The sequence below is a fragment of the Lactuca sativa genome, chromosome 8, assembly GCF_002870075.4.
Source record: "Lactuca sativa cultivar Salinas chromosome 8, Lsat_Salinas_v11, whole genome shotgun sequence".
Classification (NCBI taxonomy): Eukaryota; Viridiplantae; Streptophyta; class Magnoliopsida; order Asterales; family Asteraceae; genus Lactuca; species Lactuca sativa.
This window is the reverse complement of record NC_056630.2, coordinates 167015199-167022405: the sequence shown is the minus strand read 5'-3', so window position 1 is coordinate 167022405 and position 7207 is coordinate 167015199. Positions and strand designations below refer to the sequence as shown.

The following is a 7207-nucleotide window of genomic DNA, read 5'->3' as shown; positions in this document are numbered from 1 at the left end:
CTCCATCCTTTGACTTCCTATGGCTGAAAATCTAGTCAAAGAACCCCACATGATCATCTTGGCCCTCATGACTTAACTTATATCATTTTCTTTATAAAGTGGAAATTAGGTCTTGTATTAAAAATTGAAGTAGTTGAATGTCTTAATCACTTTCTTGGTCACCACTACTCCAAATCTCTTGTTAAATCCACTATCTAAATCCACTATCTGATAGATTATATACATCTTATCTCAAGCATTTTAGCCAAAGTGTTAGTTAAATTAAGATAAAACTTAAAAACCACCAAGTTCCCGAGAGCAGATTTTGGAAGTCCAAAACAAAATCGCAAACGGTAGTTTAATGCCAAGATAAGTACAGGGAGACTTTGCCAATCCATTCTTCAAGAGTATACCTACATTTTTGGAGCTTTGTGGCATATTTCGGTTAAGGAAAACCCGAAAGAGATGCAAGAGAGAATTTATCATCATAAGGTATCGAGAGAGATGAAAACCACAAATAAGGTGGAAAAGAGAAAAAGAATGAATTTCTTGAAGGCTTAAGTTATGAAGACTAAATCTTCTGTGATTTTATCATCATAAGGTATGTGTATGATTAAAAGTCTTCTATTATTCAGTTCATTTGGTTTGAATACAAGAATCAAGGTTATACCAAAAGTGTACTTGATTTCGGTATAGAAATCATCTTGTACTCTAAAATATTCAAAGTATGTTCTATCAATTTTTTCTTGTCTTGGTCATATACAACACCTCCTTATATGTTTTGAGTTCATGAAGCTATCTCACCTTGTAGTGGCTTTATACGTGCTTAAAATCATTTGTTCGGTTTTAACCGGACGGTTAGTTTTTGAACTGGTTTATAACCATTATACTTTGTTTTGAATTCATACAAGGTATATCCTAATGAGTTTCATATGTATAATATATGTTCTTATTATTCCATGAAACAATGCATGCTTGCATGTGTCACTAAAAGGCTAAAAACAACCATTAATGCTAAAGAATTCCAATTCTACCCCTGAGTTCAAAATACAACAATTAATTATATATATATATATATATATATATATATATATATATATATATATATATATATATATATATATATATATATATATATATATATATGGTTATAATGGAATATCTATTTTACTCCATAGTTTTCCTAAGACCTGACTTTTACTATTCCTACGGTGAAAGTTACTATCTTTGCAGATTGGTCCAGAAGTTAACAGCTTCCAAGTGTTAACTTGTAAAATGCTTATAAAATCAAGCAAAAATCATTAGAGTGAGTTCTTTATATCCATGGAAAGGTAAGAGGGTAAACTACAATAAAATGCAATAATATCGCAGAAAGAATGAGTATAGGAGAGGTAACTCAGACCTTAAAAAGAAAGCTATAATGAAGTTAAAATAAAAGTGAAGTATAATTAAGTATTATTAAGTAATGATTTGGAATATAATCTATGTAGGAATTATTGGTATGGTATGTAGGTGTTCAAAGAAGTGGAAGTTAATCCAGTTCATATCACTAGTGTGCTCGGTCTACTTTGTGGTTTGAGGTTAGTTACACTAACTTACTAATTATGTTAGCTATGCGTGATTATGTGTTAATTGTTATGTATGAGATCAAGTATATATATGTTATGAAAGTCTGAGCCTTTAGGAGATGACCAAGCATTAGTATAAAGGTTGCCTTCGGAGATGACCAGGCATTAATTCAAGGTTTCCTTTGGGAGATGACCAGGAAGTGACTGAGAAAGGCCTTTTGGGAATCAACCGTACATGAATGTTACCAATAACATGTGTTAATCAATTATGTGAATTATGTGATATATGTGACATGCAATACCTAATATGTATTTATGTGTTATGTGATGTATATGATTAATATGATGGGTGAGTAATGTGTAGGCTTACTAAGCGTTATCGCTTAACCGTTGTGATTAACATTGTTACAGGAATAAAGGAGAACCCACTGTGACTGTAGCAACGTTTGCATTTTTATTTGGAAAAGATTTTCATAAGTTTGATAATATAAAAACTTCCGCTATTTACTCTCATTGATAATATTTATGTAACACCGTTGAAACTGTTTTGTATTTGTAAATATGTTATTAAGTTTGGTTTTGAAAGAACCACAATATTTAAATGGGATCTTTACATTTAATATATTTTAACTAAAAAAAGGGGGTGTTACATCAAAGCGGTTGCAAAAATTCCAAATGTGAATTGGTTTTTATAAAACGTTTCAAACTTACATCGGGGTGCACTGTGACTATTGTATGTCTTTATTCTAGAAAGGCTAGGGATCAAACTTGCTCCCCTGTATCGAGTTCACAAACAGGAGAACGATCTTTGTGCTTTGAAAGCCTCCTAGAGCCGAAGATTAAAACTCAAATATAAATGACAAGTACACTATGAATAAGAAACAAAACCTTTTAGATCTCCCTGGAACTTGCTAATAATGGAGATAAGGTTAAGATTTCTAAAATCAAGAATCATCTATTCATATTATATAATGAAGTATCCAGGTTTCCAAATATCAACATGGCACCCTTTTCAGCTTCAACGACAAAAGGGCCTTAAGAGACACCTTTTTCCTTGACCAAGGAAACAAGAAGGGTGCCTTTTTCACGAGGGTCAGTCCAAACATATATGGGCCCAGGGCGAAAAGAAAAAAAAATTGGCCCCTCAAAGACAAATATAATAAAGATTCAAAAAAAATATCAATTACTCTTCACTATAGACATTTTTAAGTTCCAATAATAAGCAAACCAAATTGTTTGTCTTTTGAGTTAATTTGAGTTTGAACCAACTTTAGTCTCTAAAAACCATTTAGGTAATAATCTTTTTTATATATATACATTATATCCCATAAATTTTGGGTCCCCTGGAGTTGTGGGCCCTGGACGGTCGCCCGAGTTGCCCACCGTCTGGACCGGCCCTGCTTTTCTGGCAAAACCCATCTTTCTAGTCAGACTAATTATTCTTTCTTTAATTCCGTTTAAGTGATATCCAATTATTGTAGCTAATTAAAAATGCTTAATCATATTCTCCACTACGTTTCCTGTAGTATGATCTTAAAACAAGCAAAGTTGGCAATGAACTAGTGACAATAATATGTTATTATTCTGCATGTACATACACGAACACTATTAAGCATGGAGCGAATGACCATATTTTCATCCCTCCATCCTTCTACACACATCAGCAACATATTATATCTATTTTAATTTTATCCCAAAACCATGGAAATTGTCATCTTTCTATCGCGTGACCATTCCATCCAACCTAAGGGGACGTTGTGTACTTAATTGGTTGCTTAAAAACAACTTTTGCATTAATTATACAATTAGCCCAAGTAATTTTCGCTTTATGCTTAGTTTTTGCCACTCCTTTTGGCTTTAAACAATATTAAGTATTTTTTTTATGTTGTTATTAAGAATGTACAAAGCCACAATTCAAAGAATGATGAATCACACTTATAAGGATATAGCTTCTAAATGATTAAACACAGTTACAGGACTATAGTTTCTAAAATCCTTGCCAGGGCCGGTCCAGACGGTGGGCAACACGGGCGACCGCCTAGGGCCCATGTCTCCAGGGGGCCCAAAATCTATGAGATATGTAGTGTGTGTGTGTGTGTTTGTGTGTATGTGTGTATATATATATATATATATATATATATATATATATATATATATTATTACCTAAATGATTTTTAGGACATAAAGTTGGTTTAAACTCAAATTAGCTCAAAAGATAAACAATTGGCTTATTTGTTATTGCTAATTGAACATGTCTATACCAAAGAATAATTGATATTTTTTTAATCTTTATTATATTTTTCTTTGGGGGGCCTTTTTTTCTTTTCGCCCCGGGCCTCGTATACGTCTGGATCGCCCTGATCCTTGCCACTTCAGACAAAATAACCAACAACTATGTCTTCCAAATACACAACACAAATCTTGAGACACATAGTTAAATTTCACCCTCAAGTTTATAATAAAAAATTTTGAAAATGCATAATCGAATTTGTAATAAGTTTCGTTTATTGGAAGGCTTTATCATATGTTTAATACAAATAACAAAGCCAAAGCTTTATTTACGTGATATACATATACTTTTTCAATATACAACTATATTCAGTCCAGCATAAGATACATAGGTATGCATGTGAAATTTCTACGGTTTGAGAAACTTGTCAAGCCAATCACTCACTTCTTTAAGCATTGATGGCGTCACATCATGTCCAATTCCTAGTTTGACTATCACCTAAATTCCATTCATAAGAAATCACATTATTACCTCATATACAACACAATATTACATCATATAAAATTATACTTTTACTTTTTTTATTAATGTAGACAATCTAGTAAATTTAATACCCATAATAGCAACATATTAATATTCTCTGGTAGTAAAGTACATAGCTATTCCATGCAATTTGGCCATTTTGGAAAAGCAAGAAACATTGGTGAAAAGTCAAGAGTTAAAACTCAACACCTTGAAATGATTCAAAAGTCGGGCATCTTCGAAAGCCTTTTGTGTTTTTGATATGGCAACATCAATACCTTCGATTGGGCAACGGGGATCGTCTTCACCTAATAGTTTTTTCCATGTTATTATTTCATCGGAAAAAAATGGATCAAGAAGAGGAGGGTGGATTGGTCATTTCAACATTTATAATCAACAAAGGGCATGCTGCAATGAGTGGCACCGTATAAGGTGAGTCAAACTCAGATGCTAACCCAAGAGCTATTCTGTTCCAAACCTGGTCAAATAGTAGCACAGCAACAATAGTTAGACGCCAGCCGGATGCCAGGTCAGCAACACATTTAGCAATCTTTATGGAACGTACCGTTTCCACAACCTCTTTGTCAATGGCTTCCTTCCCTAAATCAATCCTTGCTTCAGAAGAAAAAGAATATAAATGCAGCATCACAAAATCATGCAAAAAAATTATAATTTAGAAAGAGTGCATGTGCTAACTATAGTTGTAAGATTTTAAAAACCATATATATATATATATATATATATATATATATATATATATATATATATATATATATATACACACACACACACACATTTTAAGAGAACTTTTAAACAGTTTTTCTAAATATATTTGAGGAAATAAACGAGGGAACAAAATTTCTTCAAATTTACAGTTCAAAGTCGTTAAACATAGCTTAACTTACATGTTTTATTAAACATAGAAATAATAACATATAAAAAATAGAGATTCTATATTTCTTTTGTAAAGCAGTGTCGTAATTACCTTCAAACACAGGCTTAATACTGTCAACTCGAGCTTGTCATTGATCATTTTCTATGGCCCAACGAAAGCCCTACACATTCATATTAATTTAGTAGGTTAGTTAAGTGTTTAATTAAGCCCATTAAGTCAAAAAGAAACAATACCTAAACAACAATTACTGGGACAACCACTAAATAATGTGTATCAACAAAAGAAGCAAACCATGCATGCATTCCTGCATCACGTATCAATAAATGAGTTATGGAATTAAAGGGGTAATAACTCATAATAAAAGAATATATATACTTATGTTATTTCTAGATGATGCGTTTAATAAAATATTAAAATTCAACCTCCAAGTGAATTTCCAGTGATGCCTATCTTGGAATGGTCTATATCAGGTCTTTGGGTGGTTAGATAATCTGCCAACATTATAAGGTCCCACACCTAAAACATAAAAATGAAAAGTAAATTGTTAACATTAAAAGTATATAGTGAATGTCATTTGAAATATTCAAGAGTGAAGAAGAAGTATAACCGTGTCATATATAAATGGCATTGTATCACCTCTTTCCCATGATGAAACAAGTGCTTGGATCTAGAATATATGAAATTGAAGTTATATTTAACCTTTGAGATCATGAAAGATAATTAGTATATTCTCCATTGTACTCTCAAAAATCTACTCAACTATAGCAACTAAAAATTGGTTTCTATATGAATCACTTTGCTATAATTGGATAGATATTTTTCAAAGTAGGATGCTATAATAAATAAATATATGAAAGTATGTTGCTATTTCTTATTTTCTTTCATTTAGCCCTATTCTTTTTTGGCGTAAACCAAATAAAAATAATGAAATTAGTGCTCACATCTGGATAGGCGGTGTGGGTTTTGGCACGTTCTCCATGGTAACGAGAATCAATGGCAACTGCAATATATACATGTGAAGCATAACCCTGAATTGAAAGGAAGAACTCGTTAGATCAAAGTCTTTTGTCAAATGAAGAAATGACCAGACTACCCTTGTAATTTTATATTATACCTCAAGTAAAGGGCATAGATACTCTTTGTTTGCATTTGTTGGATGCAGATAAACGACAGTTGGTCTTTTTGATTGTGTGCTTTCTTTCATGCTTAAAATGAGCACAGGCACTCACCCTTGCTGCTCCTCCCTAATTTTAATAAAATAATAAGTTTCATCATGTCAAACATTATGCATCATATATTCATATTACAAATTTGCTATTGTGTTCCACATTCCCAAGTATGTAGTTATTTTCTTAGATATCGTTTAAGCATCATATAATCATATTAAACTTTATCCAGTCAACATTTTGACAAATAAGGAGATGAAGTCATATTTCAATAAAACTATTGATAAACATAATAGTGGTTGGATAAGAGTGATAACGGTAGTTATTGATGAAAAAAGTTAAACTTAATTCCTCTCCTAACAAGACAATGAGAGATAAAGAATAAAGTTTGGTGTTGTTTCCTTTTTACCTAATGGGGTCATGACTTAATCCGGTAAGCTAGTTATGTTTCTTTTTGAGTTGATGCAAGAGAACACGTTAATTGAAAAAGTTAGGGAAATGAGGCTTTCCAAATTAAGTCCTAACATTTTACAAATTTACACCAGCTTAGTTTTTCCTTCTCAATTACTTTATTTAGACAACAATTAATGGACAACAAAGAAACATGGTGTTATAATAGAAACAGAGAAGTTTGGCACTTTGACTTTGACAATCAAATGAGTTATGTTATAATAAAAGCAACTGCCCATATACTACTCTTGCTAGATTGAGGAAACTATCGATATTAATAAACAAATTTAGATACATAAAACACGCATAATTTAGCTCGGATATCCATAGCCACTATCTTAGCTCAAAAGAAATCTACTACGACTAGTTGTCTAGCAGCAATGTCTATCCCTAAACT

At 32.0% G+C, this 7207-nt stretch overlaps 1 long non-coding RNA gene and 1 pseudogene across 1 annotated transcript; one reads left to right on the top strand and one right to left on the bottom strand.

Annotated features, from left to right (window-relative positions):
- Positions 1-261: 261 nt before the first annotated feature.
- Positions 262-2004, top strand: LOC122196324 (uncharacterized). The gene is made up of 2 exons (XR_006187684.2): positions 262-580; positions 1492-2004. It is a non-coding gene; the product is annotated as an uncharacterized LOC122196324 (long non-coding RNA).
- Positions 2005-4185: 2181 nt separating this feature from the next.
- LOC111916118 (uncharacterized) lies at positions 4186-6524 on the bottom strand (annotated as a pseudogene).
- Positions 6525-7207: the final 683 nt, after the last annotated feature.